The sequence below is a fragment of the Loxodonta africana genome, chromosome 23 (genome assembly GCF_030014295.1).
Source record: "Loxodonta africana isolate mLoxAfr1 chromosome 23, mLoxAfr1.hap2, whole genome shotgun sequence".
Taxonomy (NCBI): domain Eukaryota; kingdom Metazoa; phylum Chordata; class Mammalia; order Proboscidea; family Elephantidae; genus Loxodonta; species Loxodonta africana.
The window spans coordinates 215,511-231,823 of record NC_087364.1 but is presented as its reverse complement, the minus strand read 5'-3'; the positions used below and the strand labels follow the sequence as shown (position 1 = coordinate 231,823).

At 40.3% G+C, this 16,313-nt stretch overlaps 1 long non-coding RNA gene and 1 pseudogene across 2 annotated transcripts in view; one reads left to right on the top strand and one right to left on the bottom strand.

Annotated features, from left to right (window-relative positions):
* LOC111751687 (uncharacterized) overlaps nt 1-16,313 on the bottom strand; it is a 61,833-nt gene that overhangs the window by 30,940 nt on the left and 14,580 nt on the right. The window lies entirely within an intron of this gene.
* On the top strand, nt 6,389-15,805 carry LOC135228553 (large ribosomal subunit protein eL21-like; annotated as a pseudogene).

Here is a 16,313-nt window from a genome sequence, read left to right as displayed (position 1 = left end):
TGGTCATGGGGGGGATCTTCTCTTCCCCACCTCTGGGATGGCTGACCTCAAGCCCAGTGTTTTGGCAAAACTGACTAATCCCTTTTGTGGGAGACAATTACCATCTCAGTAGAGTCCCACTCAGTCACTTGGGTGGGAGTTAAAAGACCATGGCTAGAAAGGCCACACAAAAGTGACCCATCACACTGCAGTGAGTTTGGAAAAAGAAACAAGATATGTGTGCCCCAGCCTCTTTCTACTTGGAGTAGGCCTGCCTGCAGAGAGCACAGGTTCTAGTCTTCTCCGTGTTAAAAACTGTATAAGCACTGACCCCTGTGTAGGTAGGCCTGGGATGATCCAGAACTACCTGTGGCTGAATCTTTAGGTCTACCTAACACAGAAGTGGAAACCCTGGTGGCATAGTGGTTAAGTGCTACAGATGCTAACCAAAAGGTCTGCAGTTCAAATCCACCAGGCGCTCCTTGGAAACTCTATGAGGCAGCTCTACTCTGTTCTATAGGGTCGCAATGAGTCGGAATTCGCAACAGGCAATGGGTTAATATAGAAGTAGTTTATATCTATGGCATATAATTTGATTATTAATTTCATTAGGAATAACAACGGTAATTTGATCTCTGTCCATCTTATTCTTTTATTTATTTATTTAGAACTTAGGCAGGGAAGAAGAGTGCTTTTTATCAGGAATATTCGGTGAAAACGTTTGAGATGTAAAGAAAGGGCTCAATTTCCAACAGATTGTGAGTTCCAGAAAGATCTATAAAAAGGGCTTGGGCTTTGGAAAGAGGTGGGTGTCATGGATTGAATTGTGTCCCCCCAAAATATGTGTCAACTTGGTTAGGTCATGATTCCCAGTATTGTGTAGTTGTCCTCCATTTTGTGATTGTTGTAGTTTTCCTGTGTTATAAATTCTAATCTCTGCCTGTGGTTAATGAGGCAAGATTAAATTGTGTTAAAAAGGATTAGGGTGGGATGTAACACCCTTACCCTGGTCACATCCCTCATCTAATGTAAAGGGAGTTTCCCTGGGGTGTGCCCTCCACCACCTTTTATCTCTCAAGAGATAAAAGGAAAAGGGAGCGAGCAGAGTAGGGGGTGAGAGGGTACCTCATACCACCAAGAAAGCAGTGCCAGGAGCAGAATACGTCCTTTGGACCTGGGGTTCCTGCACGGAGAAGCTCCTAGACTAGGGGAAGATTGATGACAAGGACCTTCCTCCAGAGGCAGCAGAGAAAGCCTTCCCCTGGAGCTGATACCCTGAATTTGGACTTCTAGCCTACTGGACTGTGAGAGAATAAAATGCTGTTTGTTAAAGCCATCCACTTGTGGTTTCTGTTACAGCAGCACTAGGTGACTAAGAATTTGGTACCGAGAATGGGGTGCTGCTCCAGCAGATACCTAAAATGTGGAAGTGCTTTTGAAACTGTGAATGGATGGAGGACTCAGAAGGAAGTGAGGAGTACTGCTTACACCAGAGATGACGTAGATGGTGAGAAGCAGCAGCAGAGAACTAGCAGCAGCAGAACCAGGAGACCAGCTGAAGACTGCGCTGGAACCGACTCACGGAGCAGAAAATCTAAGTGCCTTCCAGCGGAAGTTTACTGGCAGAGCAGGGTGCCTCCAGGCACTTATCGGTGGAGCTACAGAACTTTGGAAAACTTGCCCCAGCAGGCCAGATGTGAGCGTGAGGCCCGAGGGCCAAGACGCCCAGGAATCAGGAAGCAGAAGCTGAAGAGACAAGGAACACAAGAAGCCAAGCTGGCTCAGTCGCAAAAGGTATGGCCATGACCTCTGGGGTTTCAAAGGGTGGAGTCATGGCCTCTGGTGTTTCCAAGGGTGGAGTCACCACTCAGATGGACTAGGAAGGAGAATGGTGCACCTAAAGCCAAGGGAGCAGAGTTGCCGTCCCACTGGGCCTGGAAGGCAAAACTGAAGCCCAGGACCAAGGGGTCTCCACACAGAATCCAGAGACTGTGGCCAATACCTAGAGTCTGGAGGGCAGGGCTATTGTGTAAATGGTCTCAGAGAACAGGGGATTATTTTCAAAGCCTTGAGGGCTAATGTAATGTGTTCTGCTGACTTGCTTGGTGCCTATTATGCCTTCTTCCCCTCCAATTTCTCCCATTTGTAATGGAAATGTCTAGCTTGTGCCTGTTCTACCATTGTACATTTGGAAATACAAACTTGTGTTCTAATTTCACAGATGAAGAGGAATTTTTTGGATTTCCGTCTTGGAGTTGATTTCAGGCTTTTGCTTTGATATGATGGGGTGAATGTGTTTTACATGTGGCAAGGACATGAATTTGGGGGGGGCCAAAGGATGGAGCATCTTGGATTGAATTGTGTCCCCCCAAAATTTGTGTCAACTTGGTTTTAGGCCATGATTCCCAGTATTGTGTGGTTTCCTCTATTTTGTGATTGTTGTAATTTTCCTGTGTTATAAATCCTAAACTCTGCCTGTGACTAATGAGGCAAGATTAGATTATGTTAAAGAGGATTAGGGTGGAATGTAACACCCTTACCCTGGTCATATCCCTGACCCAATGTAGTTTCCCTGGGATGTACCCTGCACCACCTTTTCTCTCTCAAGAGATGAAAGGGAAGCGAGCAGAAGGGGCAGACCTCATACCATCAAGAAAGCAGCACCAGGAGCAGAATGCATCCTTTGGACCTGGGTTCCTGCATGGAGAAGCTCCTAGACCAGGGGAAGATTGATGACAAGAACCTTCTTCCAGAGCCAACATAGAAAGCCTTCCTCTAGAGCTGATGCCCTGAATTTGGATTTCTACCCTACTTTTTTTAGACTGTTAGAGAATAAATTTCTGTTTGTTAAAGCCATCCATTTGTGGTATTTCTGTTAGAGCAGCACTAGATGACTAAGACAGTGGGAAACTGTGTCACGTGGGAAGAGAGGACTGGCGATGATGTAGGACATGGAGTGTTGGGTTTTTTGTAAAGAGATGTAAAGCTTAATGAGATTAGACCCTTTGAGCTTTTATGAGAAGTGGATCTTCAGTTGTAATGTGGAATAGTCTTTCAGGTAAATGTAAATGTATATATTAAAATTTTAAATGTCCATACCCTTTGACCCAGTAAATTCCATTTCTAGGCAATTATCCCACCATATACTAACACTCATGTGTAATGACTTATGTAAAACGTCCTCATTCTAGTACTGTAATAGCACAGATGGAAGAAAGAATCCTGAATGTGCATCAGCGGGGGATTCATTAAGTGGTTTTACATTTATACATACATTGTTACCATGATGTTACCTCTATGCAGCTTACAAAATGAGATCTGTATATTGATAAACCAAATCAAACTCATTGCCATCGAGCCAATTTTAGCAACCCTATAGGACAGAGTAGAACTGCCCCACAGCGTTTCCCAGGAGCACCTGGTGGATTCAAACTGCCAACCTTTTGGTTAGCAGCCTAACTCTTAACCACTACGTCACCTATATATCGATAGGAAGTGAATTTCAAGATATGATGTGAGAAGATAAAGGTATAGGGCAGTGTTGTAGTGCTACCACTGTGTGTGTGTGTGTGTGTATAAACTCATTGCTGTCAAGTCAATTCCAACTCATAGTGACCCTATAGGACTGAGTAGAACTGCCCCATAGGGTTTCCAAGGAGCAGCTGGTGAATTCATTCTGCCAACCTTTTGGTTAGCAGCTGAGCTTTTAACCACTGCCACCAGGTCTCCATATATAGATACACACAGACATATATGTAGATATATATCTAATTGAACAGAATAATAACAGTTGTCTCTTCAAAAATGGGGTTCTGAAAGGCTGGGAGCAGTAGTAAAAATTTCCTTGCATACCTTTTGTGTAGTTTTTTAATATTACACCAAATCAATGTTTTTAAATAAAATTGGTTATTATAAGTTATTCAGAAAAACAAAATGGCTCCACAAAATCCTTACAATAAAAAACAAGAATCACTCAACCCCAAGTAATACCACTTCCCTTCTCACCTCTTCCTCCCAACCTAGGCAATTGTATTATTTTTAGTTTTTTAATGGATTACCTCTATATCATATATGTTACATATAATATCTATAAGTAATATATTGAAACCACCATTTCTTGATCCGTGAACTTACCCAGTTTCTCAAGGATACCTATTATCTAAACCAGAAATTAGCGCTTATACTTTCCCCATGACTTCTCTCCCTTTTTTCTCCCAAGTTTTGACAGCCCTGTCATTACTTTTATGTTTTTATATTTACGTTCATGGGTAAAATTTTCCATGCTTTGTCTGCAAGTTGAAAACTTATAAATGGCATTTATAATTCACCCTGAACCAAGTAGCATGCCTGAGCCCAAAAAGAATGAAATGTAATTCCATACCTGCACATCTCAACGGTGAATATTCTGATGAGCAGAGGTAAATGAACTACCTTTTTTTACACTCCATCAAGTGCTCAAAAATCACGTTATATTTTAAGTTGCTTCATATTTAGACTATAGCTTTCTTGCCCAGCTTTTCGTTTTCTCGAGAGTTTTTAATTGATGTTATTGTTTACAAGGAGCCCTGGTGGCACAGTGATTAAGAGCTTGCCTGCTAACCAAAAGGTCAGAATTGACTCCACGGCAATGATTTTTTTGTTTTTATTGTTGACAAAAGAAACACATACCTTTGTCTTATAACTAAGATCATCAAGCTTCTTACTACACTATTTGCATGAATTCGTTTCTTGAATACATTTTTCCCAGAACCCTCTGATGTTGTTTTAATTTGGACCATTGGCTTTCTAGGCCTGCTGCATAGGTATGACTTTGGAATCCCTTCTCATCACATTGCAGTTTAGGTCCACTCCTTGGGTCCCAGTCTTCTTTGTTGTTTTAATTTATTTTACTGAAGGAGATCCTCAAATATTTTTTTTTTTTTTCTGAAGGAATGGATGAGAGACAAACTTTCTGAATCCTTGGTTGAATGTTTTATTTTGCTTTTGTGCTTAATTAATAGTATGGACTGCACATAAAATTCTAGGTTCAGAAGAGTTTTCTCTGATAACTTGGAAGGTATTGCTCCATAGTCTTCTCAGTTTCCAGCTCTAAAGTTGGATGCCATTTTGCAAATAATCTGTCTTTCTTGAAACTTTTGAAGTCTTCTATCCTTGAAGTTTTGATGCTTCACGAGAATGGGTCTAGGTGCAAGCCCTCTTTCATTTGTCCTACTAGGTACTCGGCGAGCCTTCTTAATCAGAAGATTTATGCTTTCCTTTTGTTCTAGGAACTTTTCTTCAATTATTTCCTACGTTATATCTTCCCCTCCAACTTCTTTGCTTTCACTTTCTTTAAAAGTAATTTTTTTAAAAAAGCAAATAGGCCAGAAGGTCTTATAATGGAAAGTAAATCGATGGCCTCTCACAGTGTCCTCTCCATTTCTGTTTCTGTTGGCAGTTTTCCTAGTGATGGCTTGTATATCAAATAACCGTTCCTGGTTTTCTGATAGTTTTAATGGTAGAATGTTTTTATTTTATGGCTACAATTATCTTCTTGAAACTTTCTGAGAACACTAATTCAAATTTTTATAGTTCTTTTCTCTTCCTTCTTGTCTAAGGCAGGGTTGGAAAACACTGTCTGTAGAGGGCCAGATATGGTCACTGTCCCATAATCTTTGTCTTTTTTTCTCCCCCTCAAACACATTAAATATATAAAAACCATTCTGAACCCCCTCCCCACCACATAGACGAGGGGGGCTGCTGTAACTAGAGAAGGTGTTTGGGATCTTTTATATCAAAAAAGCAAAACACGAAAAAGAAATCAAGGGAATCCCACTCTATACTGTCCAGTCACATGCGAGCTTTCCTGGACCCCATGACAGTCTGCCTTGCACTGAGTGGAAATAAACTCAAAGCTACCAGAAAAGAAAAATTTCTTAGTTTACTTACTGTACCAAAATAGGCTGCAGGCCAGATTTTGCCGACAGGACGTAATTTGCCAAACCCTGCTCTGGAGTCAGTTGGTTTGCTTGCTCATATTGGTTCCTAGTTCCCCAGCATCAACCTGATCTTACGTCTTTGGTGCGCATGTACTCTTTCCTTATTTCTGCATTTTGTTAATGCCAACTTATCCTTAAAAATTAAGTTCACATGTCATCTTCTGGAAGACTTACTCATCCTCCATCCCAATTTAGCTTAAAGACCCTTCTTAACTTCTGTGCTTCTTACTCATCTCACAGCTCTTACCATACTGTTTGGTAATTTTGGGTTCCATTAAGACTTCTTAAGTAGAGTGCAAAAGTTTTTAGGACACAATTTTATAACTGAATCTGCAGTGCCTAGCACACAATAGACACTCAGTAAAAGTTGATGAATGAATGAATGAATGAAAAGGAACCAGCTTTCGGCCAGAACTACCATCTTGCAGTAATTCGCTAAAATGACGAACACAAAGGGGAAGAGAAGAACCACCCGCCATATGTTTTCTAGGCCTTTTAGAAAACATGGAGTTGTTCCTTTGGCCACATCCACATGAATCTACAAGAAGGGTGATGTTGTAGACATCCAGAGAGTGGGCACTGTTCAAAAAGGAATGCCCCACAAGTGTTACCATGGCAAAACTGGAAGAGTCTACAATGTTACCCAGCATGCTGCTGGCACTTTGTGAACAAACAAGGGCAAGATCCTTGCCAACAGAATTCACGTGCATACTGAGCACATGAAGCACTCTAAAAGCCAAGATGGCTTCTGAAACACATGAAGGAAAATGATCAGAAAAAGAAGGAAGCCAAAGAGAAAGGTACCAGGGTTCAACTGAAGTGCCAGCCTGCTCCACCTCGAGAAGCACACTTTGTGAGAACCCATGGGCCTGAGTGCTGGAGCCTATTCCCTATGAATTCATGGAGAAAACAGGTGTAAAACAAAGAGGCCTGCGATGTAAACATGTTATGTCCTTGATTTTGTAGTATTTACATCACAATTTGTTTCTTAATTTGCTGGGTAATAAGTGTCTTTTCTATTAAAATTTGGTGTTTGCTGGAAAAAAGAAGAAAAGGAACCAGTAGAAGAAATGAATAGGAATTACATAAGACTAAAGAAAAATATGGATGGAATAGAAACCAAGGAAGAAGGGAGTTTTAAGGAGGAAGTGGTAAAGTGCAATGAGATTGGGAAATGTGTACACACTGTGGTAACTAGGGCCATTGCAGTTTGTGGGCTGGGGGAGGACACAGGCAGACAGTGATGACAGCTTGAGTCAGAGGCAGAGACCAGGGAGAGGGTCTTCTGAACAGATCAAAGTTGAGCAAATTTATACACTGGGAGAAGGGGACTACATAAAGAGGGAAAGAGGAAAAAGTCGAAGATGCAGAAAAGAGTAACTGATGAATCAGTTTTCTAGAATAGGTCAGAGTAAAATCAAAGTCCAAGTATATGTATCCATAGGTGTGTGTGAGGTAGGCAATGCCGTTGCCTAAGACAGGATGTCATACGTAATGTGAAAATGGACATACATAAATTTGATGCAAGCAGATAAAAAGCTTAGGAGATTTTAAAAGGATCTCTATCACGAAAGGTCTAGGAATCAAAGTCAACTGCCAAGTAAAGTGAAAAAAATTTTGCATCTTAAAATGAAGCCTACTTTTCAAAAACAGAATTAGCAACCATTTCAAGGCACTGGACTCAGTAGGAAGCCCTGGTGAGACAGTGGTTAAGAGCCCAGCTGCTAACCAAAAGGTCAGCAGTTGGAATCCACCAGCAGCTCCTTGGAAACCCTATGGGGCAGTTGTACTCTGTCCTACAGAGTCACTGTGAGTTGCAGTCAACTCAGTGGTAATGGGTTTAGTTTTCTGGTTTTGACTCAGTAGAGTCCAACCTTTAACACTGGTTAAAGGTCGGAACTTTGAAATCAGATGGCCCAGAGGTCAAATACTGGCTCTGTCACTGTTTGGGTGCCCTTGAGCAAATTATTTAAACTCTCTAAACATTGGTTTTCTCATCTTTTAAGAGGAGATAACGATCCTAGTTACTTCATGGGGTCGTTCTGCATTAATACATATGAAGCTGCGTATAGCATATACCGTATACCCAATAAAAGTGAACTAATACTGTTATGGGTTGAACTGTGTTCCCTGAAAATATGAGCTGGAATCCTAACCGCTGTACCTGTGGGTGTAATGCCTTTTGAGAATGGGAGGGGGTTCTTTTTTATGTTAATGTGGTCATATCGGTGTAGGGTGTATCCTAACCCTAATCCCTTCTGACATATAAAAAAGGTTAGATCAGACACACGGGAAGGCACAAATGGGGGTATGAGGGGAGACAGATGCCATGTGAAGATCACCAACGAACCTAGCAACACTGAGGATACAGAAGCTTAAAGAGACAAGGATCTTCACGCAGAGCCAGCAGAACTTTCCCCTAACCCATGAACTGAAACAAAAACTGACAATGCAGAACTCCATATGCAGTGAAAATATTCTTCCTAAATGAAGGCAAAATAAAGACCTTTTCAGACAAACAAAAATGAAAAGAATTTGTTTCCAACAGACCTATAGTAATAGAAATGCTGAAAGAACTTCTTCAGGCAAAAGGAAAATGAAACCAGATGGAAACTAGGATCTATCTAAAGGAATGCAGAGAACCAGTAGTAGTAAATACAAAAATGGTTTCACAATTTTCTTTGAAAACACTTAACTATTTAAAAGAAAAATAATAACATTGTATTTTTGGATTTGTAGCATAGGTACAAGTAAAATGTATAACAAAATAGCATCAAGTATGGGAGGGGACAAATGGAAGTATACCTTTGTAAGGATGTTGTTACATTATACGCGAAATGATCTAATGCTATTTTAAGGTAGAGTGTGAGAAATTAAAAAGGCTTGCTGTAAACCCCAGGGCAACCCTAAAAATATTAGCAAGTAAGCAAGAGAGGGAGAGCGAAAACACACTAAGAGGTCAAGATAGAGAAAAAACACAATGCTGAAAAATATACACTCAAAGGGAGATAGGAAACTAGGGAAAGAAAGAAAGAACACAGGACAAACAGAAAAGAAATAGAAAGATGATAGAATTAAGCCTAACCGTATCATAAATTACATTAATAAAAATGGCCTAAACACTCCAATTAAAAGGCAAAGATTTTTGGACTGGATATACAATTAAGACCAAAGTATACACCACCTGAAAGAAAGACACTTTAAATATAAAGACACGGAATTGAAAACAAAACAAACAAACAAAAACATGAAAACTACTCATAAGAAAGCAGGAATGGTTATATTAACATTCAAAGTAGATGTCAGACAAGGAATATTACCAGAGATAAAGTGGTACATTTCATTATGATAAAAGGGACATTCATCAGAGGATTTAACAACCTTAATTTATAGGACAGAGCAGAGCCTCAAAATATATGAAGCAAAAACTGACAGAGCTGAAAAAAGTAATAGGAGAAATAGACAAATCCATGATTACCGTTTGAGATTTCCACACTCTTAGTAATTGGTAGAGTAAAAAACCAGCCAACAAACTCATTGCCATCGAGCTGATCTGACTTGTGGCAACCCCGCGTGCGCCAGAGCAGAACCACACTCCACGGGGTTTTCAGTGGTTGTGATCTTAGGGAAGAAGGTCACCAGACCTTTCTTCCAAGGTGCCGCTGGGTGTATTCGAATGACCAATCTTTCAGGTAGTAGCTGAGTGCAAACCCTTTGCACCACCCAGGGTAAATAGAAGATCAGGAGGGACACAAAAGACTTGAAAAACACTATCAATTAACTTGACCTAATTGACAATTACAGAACATGACCCCAAACAACAGAACATATTCTTTTCTTGTGCACAGGGAACATTCACCAAGACAGACACACGGAGAATCATAAAACAAGTCTCAATATATTTAAAAAACCTGAAATTAAGCAATGTATTCTTGAAGCACGTGGAATTAAATTAGGAAAAAAAAAAAAAGACTGGTAAATATTTGGACTTAAAGCAACATACTTCTAAATAAATAATAATTCTAATATAAATTTATATTTATAAATAAATAATCCAATGGTCAAAGAAAATCATAAGGAAAATTAGAAAATATTTTGAATTGAATTAACAGAAAAACACAACATACCAAAATTTAAACCATGCAGCTAAAGAAAAGCTTAGATGGAAATTTATAGCTTCAGATGCTTTCACTAGAAAGGGTGAAAGGGTTAAACACAGTGACCTTAAGCATCCACCTTAAAAAAGTAAAAAACCAAGAGTAATTTTAAATCCAAAGTAAGAAGAAGGAAATAATACAGATAAAGGTGGAAATCAAGAAAATAAAAAACGGACAAGTAGGGAAAATAAGGAAAATCAAAAGCTAGTACCTTTGAGAAGATCAACAAAATTGATAAAACTTTAGACAGACTAAGAAAAAAAGAGAGCGTGATCAATATCAGGAATGAAGGACAGGACATGACTACAAATCCTGCAGAAAATATGATGAATCACTTTATGCCAATAAATTTAACAGCATAAATGACACGATCGAATCTCATGAAATTGACGAGTGACCAAAATGGGCACAAGAAGAAACGCTGTTGTTAGATTCTTTGCAATCAATTCCAACTCATAGTGACCCCATGTACAAGAGAACTAAACACTGCCTGGTCCTGCGCCATCCTCGCAATTGTTGTTATGCTTGAGCCCATCTTTGCAAACACTGCGTCAGTCTACACAACCACAACCAACCACAATCAACGCCCATGGAAGCAGCAGTCAAGAAATCAAAAGACCCATTGCATTGGGCAAATCTGCTGTGAAAAACCTCTTTAAAGTGTTGAAAAGCAAAGATGTCAACTTGAAGACTAAGGTGCACCTGACCCAAGCCACGGTATTTTCAATCATATCATATGCATGCAAAAGCTGGACAATGAATAAGGAAGACCAAAGAAGAATTGACTCCTTTGAACTGTGATGTTGGCAAAGAATATTGAATATACCCTGGACTGCCAAAAGAACAAACAAATCTGTCTTGGAAGAAGTACAACCAGAATGCTCCTTAGAAGCAAGGATGGCCGGACTATGTCTTACATGCTTTGGACATGTTATCAGGAGGGGTCAGTCCCTGGAGAAGGACATCATGCTTGGTAAAGTAGAGGGTCAGCGAAAAAGAGGAAGACCCTCAACAAGATTGATTGACACAGTGGCTGCAACAATGGGCTCCGGCATACAACGATTGTGAGCATGACACAGGACTGGGCAGTGTCTGGTTTTGTGGTACATAGGGTTGCTATGAGGCGGAACCTGGCAGCACCTAACAACAACAACAACGTGTCAATCTATCTTATTGAAGTGCTTCTTCTTTTTTGCTTACTGTATTTATCAAGCATGATATCCTTCTCCGGGGATCGGTCTTTCTTGATAACATGTCCAGAGTACATAAAACAAAATCTCGCCATTCTCAATTCTAAGAAGCATTCTGGCTTTACTTCTTCCAAGACAGATTTGTTCATTTTTCTGGCAGTCCATGGTATTGTTCTTCGCCAACACTGTAATTCAAAGGTGTCGATTCTTCTTTGGTCTTCCTTATTCATTGCCCAGCTTTTGCATGCATATGGGGCGATTGAAAATACCAAGGCTTGGGTCACGCACACCTTAGTCCTCAAAGTGACACTTTTGCTTTTTAACACTTTGAAGAGGTCTTTTGCAGCAGATTTACCCAATACAATGCTTCATTTCTTTCTTTCTTTTTTAATGCTGATTCATCAAAATCCATGTGTGTTAGAGTAGAACTGTGCTCCACAGGGTTTCAGTGGCTGATTTTTTTTTTTTTTTTAACATTGATTTCTTGATGTTGCTTCCATGGAATCCAAGTACAATGAAATCCTTGACATAGTCAACCTTTTCTCTATTCATCATGGCTTTGCTTATTGGTACACTTGTGAGGATTTCTGTTTTATGTCAAGGTGTAATCCATATTGGAGGCTGTCATTTTTTGATCTTCATCAGTAAGTTTTTCAAGTCAGCAAGAGGAAATAGAAGATCAAAATAGCTCTATATCTATTTAAAGAAATTAAATTTGTAATTAAAAATTACAGGGGCAATTTTTTAAAATGGGTCATCTGTCTTCATACTATTGAATTCTAAGTACTCTTTATGTCTTACAGATATAAATCCTTTGACAGCCTGATGTACTATAAATATTCTGTGGCTTGCCTTTTTGTTTTCTTAATGATCTCTTTCAAAGAATAAGCCTTGAATTTTATTAAAATCCAATTTATCAGTATTTCCTTTATGCTTCATGCCAAAAACTTTACTGATGAATTCTGTCAAACCTTTAAGGAAGAAGTGATACCATCTCATGTCCAAACTCATTGCCATTGACTAGATTCTGACTCATAGTGACCAAATAGGACAAAGTTGAAATGTCCCATAGGGTTTTCAAGGCTGTAAATCTTTACAGAAGCAGACTGCCACGCCTTTCTCCCTTGGAGTGGCTGGTGGGTTCAAACCGCAGACTTTTCAATCAGCAGCTGAGTGCTTTAAGCACTACCCCACCAGGACGTCTTCCATCTTACATAAACCCAAAACCAAACCAAACCCATTGCCGCCGAGTCGATTTTGTCTCACAGCGACATTATATTACAGAGTGGAACTGGCAGTGTTTCCAAAGCTGTAATCTTTACGGAAGCAGGCTGCCACTCTTTCTCTCACTGAGCAGCTGGTGGATTTGAACTGCCAAGTTTTGGTTAGCAGCCGAGTGCTTTAACCTATAGCCTTCCATAAAACTGAGGAGAGAATGCTTCTCAACTAATTTTATGAGTCCATCATAATGCTGATACCAGAACCAAAGACATTACAATAAAAGAAAGGCTCCCAGGGAGAAAAGCCTGGCAAACAACTCCCATAAAGATTACTGCCAAGAAAACCCTATGGAGCAGTTCTATCCTGTCACACGGGGTCACTATGTGTCAGAATGTACCCAATGGCAACTGACAAAGACAATCCCTTAACCGAGAATTAGAAATTCAAATGTAGTGATAAGAAATGTAGCGATATGAAATGTAGCCATATAAAATGTAGCAATATGAAATGTAGCCATATAAAATGTAGCAATATGAAATGTAGCCATATAAAATGTAGCAATATGAAATGTAGCCATATAAAATGTAGCAATACAAAATGGCCAACAGACTGCCTGCACACGCAGGTCAGATGGTGTCTCAGAATTCCAGCAGGAATAAGACTGTTAGAAATGAGGGCTTCGCCCAGTGGCATCGACCACTCCATGGCTGTTAGCTATGTCAATCCAGTATGATCCAGTCGTACATGCAAGACACAAACAATAGGAATGGATTTATGGTAAGCTGGTCCCGCCCCCTACATGTAAGGAGAGGGGCTTGCTTACCCCTCAAAAGCGGACCCTGCTTACCCCTCCCCCAATCGCCCATGTCCATTTTTATGTCACTCAGTGGGCATGCCATGGTTCAGGTCAGATCCTGTGTTCACATCACTGCTGCCTCTGGCTCTGACCACGCTGCCCAGGGCCCAGGCGGCTCTGCCCATGCTGCCGTGGGAGGGAGGATGCAACCCCTTCACAGGGCATGCTCATGGTTAAATGCTCGGCTGCTAACCAAAAGGTTGGTAGTTCGAACCCACGAGCCACAGGAGAAAGATGTGGCAGTCTGCTCCCATAAAGATTTACAGCCTTGGAAACCCTATGGGGCAGTTCTACTCTGTCCTATAGGGCTGCTAGGAGTCGGAATCGACTAGTGGTCAGTGGGTTTGGTTTTTTTTTTGCTGCATCTCCCTGTTGCTGCTAAATTTAATATTGCATTGGCAGCATAGAACCATTTCGAAACCTCCCCCGCCCCCATCCCTTTGAGTTATAATCATGAGTTGCAAATAAAGAAGTGGTTTCACGTGGATTTTAGTTCCTGTCTGTGTCTTCCAGTATTACAACTATGCTCTGGTCAATGATAGTTCATTTCTTAAGTAAGAATGGACTCTTAACAACTCTTCAAATCCTAGGATCCTTAGACAACAGCCTTCGATTGGGTTTATAATTAAAAACACGAGCACAATTGAAAACTATATAACTTCTCATATTGCAAATGACTTGGACTTCTAGTTTTAAAAAATCTGCTTTCTAAGAAGGTAAGTTTTGGTTTTATTTTGTGAAAGCATTCCTTTTTCATAACCTGAAGGCTATCATGATTTAAGCACTTCAAGGAAACTAGTAAAACATGCCTATTTTAAGAAGCTAAATACAAATGTTAACACTGAAGCTGATAGTGTAACAAGCAAGCTCATGCGGCAAAGCAATTCAGCAACAGGTAAGAGCCTGTTCGTGCCCTTCGACCCAGTACTTCTTTTTCAAGGCGTCTGCCATATGGAAATTATCAGAGATGTGCACAAGACACATGCGTAAAAGATGTTCCCAACAGCACAATTTTAAATAGCAAAAATTATAAGCAATATAAATGTCCTGTAGGAGAGAGCTGAGTTTTAAAAATTAGAGTATGATGAAAGTCTTCTTTCTTTTTTCCATTTATGATATGTTCACTTGAAAATGTACTGTTTTATATTTTCTGACATTTTATTAATTAGTACTATTCTTCACTTATCAGCCATAACTGTAGTTATCTTTTCTACCACTAACAGACCAAAAGTAAATATTCTTAAGTGGGCAAGAACTGGAAGAAAGTCACTGGGTAGTGAATGATAATAGTATATGATTCAAACCTAGGATTATCTGACGCCAAAGCCCAGGTTCTCTACAACCCTGACAAAGCTAAACTCTGACTATAAACTCCACGGATTAACACCCATTGATGACCTCCGTCTGTCACAGGAAAACAGCAAGGCTCCTTGGCATGCTAACACTCTAGTGACTCGTATTCTCCCAGTTGCAATGCTTTAACCTTAATTACTACACACAGGAGCAACTCTTCTGATAAGTGACATATCAGTGGATTTTTGAAGAAAAAATCAAAGAAAAAATAATGGATAACTTTATTGAAGCAGAAATACATGCAAATGAACCTAAGTGCCTGCGTCAGGCATCTAGTGCTGCTATGACAGAAAACCACAAGTGGGTGGCTTTAACAAACCGAAGTTTATTCTCTCACAGTCTAGTAGGATAGAAATCCAAATCCAGGGCTCAGTCAGCTCCAGGGGAAGGCTTTCTCTACCAGCTCTGGAGGAAGACCCTTGTCATCAATCTTCCACTGGACTAGGAGCTTCTCCACGCAGGAACCCCAGGTCCAAAGGACATGCTTTGCTCCTGGTGCTGCTTTCTTGGTGCTGTGAGGTCTCTCCTCTCTTCTTACTTTCCTTTCCTTTTATCTCTTGAGAGATAAAAGGTGGTGCAGGCCACACCCCAGGGAAACTCCCTTTACATTGGATCAGGGATGTGACCTGAGCAAGGGTATTATATTCCCACCCTAATCCTCTTTAACATAAAATTACAATCACAAAATGGAGGACAACCATACAATACTGGGAATCATGGCCTAACCAAGTTGACACACATTTTTGGGGGGCACAATTCAATCTATGACAGTGCCCATCAACAGATGAATGGATAAACAAATTGTGGAACATACATACAATAGAATACTACACAACTATAAAGAACAATGAGAAGTCCGTGAAACATCTTATAATATGGATGAATCTGGAGGACTTATGCTGAGCAAAACAAGTCAATCACAAAAGGACAGATATTGTATGGTCTGTTATAAAAAGTCAAGAATAGGTATACACACAGAAAGCAACATTCTTTGATGGTTACTGGGAATGGGAAGGGGGACTCACTTTCTACATAGGAGACACTTATTATTTTGGGGGGTGGGAAAGGCAATACTAAATATGGGTGAAGTCCAAATTCATGGTGCCAGCTCCGGGGGAAAGCCTTCTCTCTGTTGGCTCTGGGGGGAGGTCCTTGTCATCAACCTTCCCCTGGTCTAGGAGCTTCTCAGCACAGGGACCCCAGGTCCAAATGATGCACTATACTCCTGGTGCCCCTTTCTTGGTAGTATGAGGCCTCCCTGTCTCTCGGCTTGCTTCTCTCTTTTATATTTCAAAAGAGACTGACTTAAGACACAATCTAACCTTGTAAAATGAGTCCTGCCTTTTTAGCATAACTGCCACTAGTCTCACCTCATTAACCACACAGAGATGGGATTTACAACACATAGGAAAAATCACACCAGATGACAAAATGGTAGACAATCACACAATACTGGGAATCATGGCCTAGCCAAGTTGACACATATTTTGGGGGTACACAATTCAATCCATGACAGTGGCCACCTAAGATACAACTATTGATCTCTACACATCTGGAACAAAAGAGAACAAAGGAAATG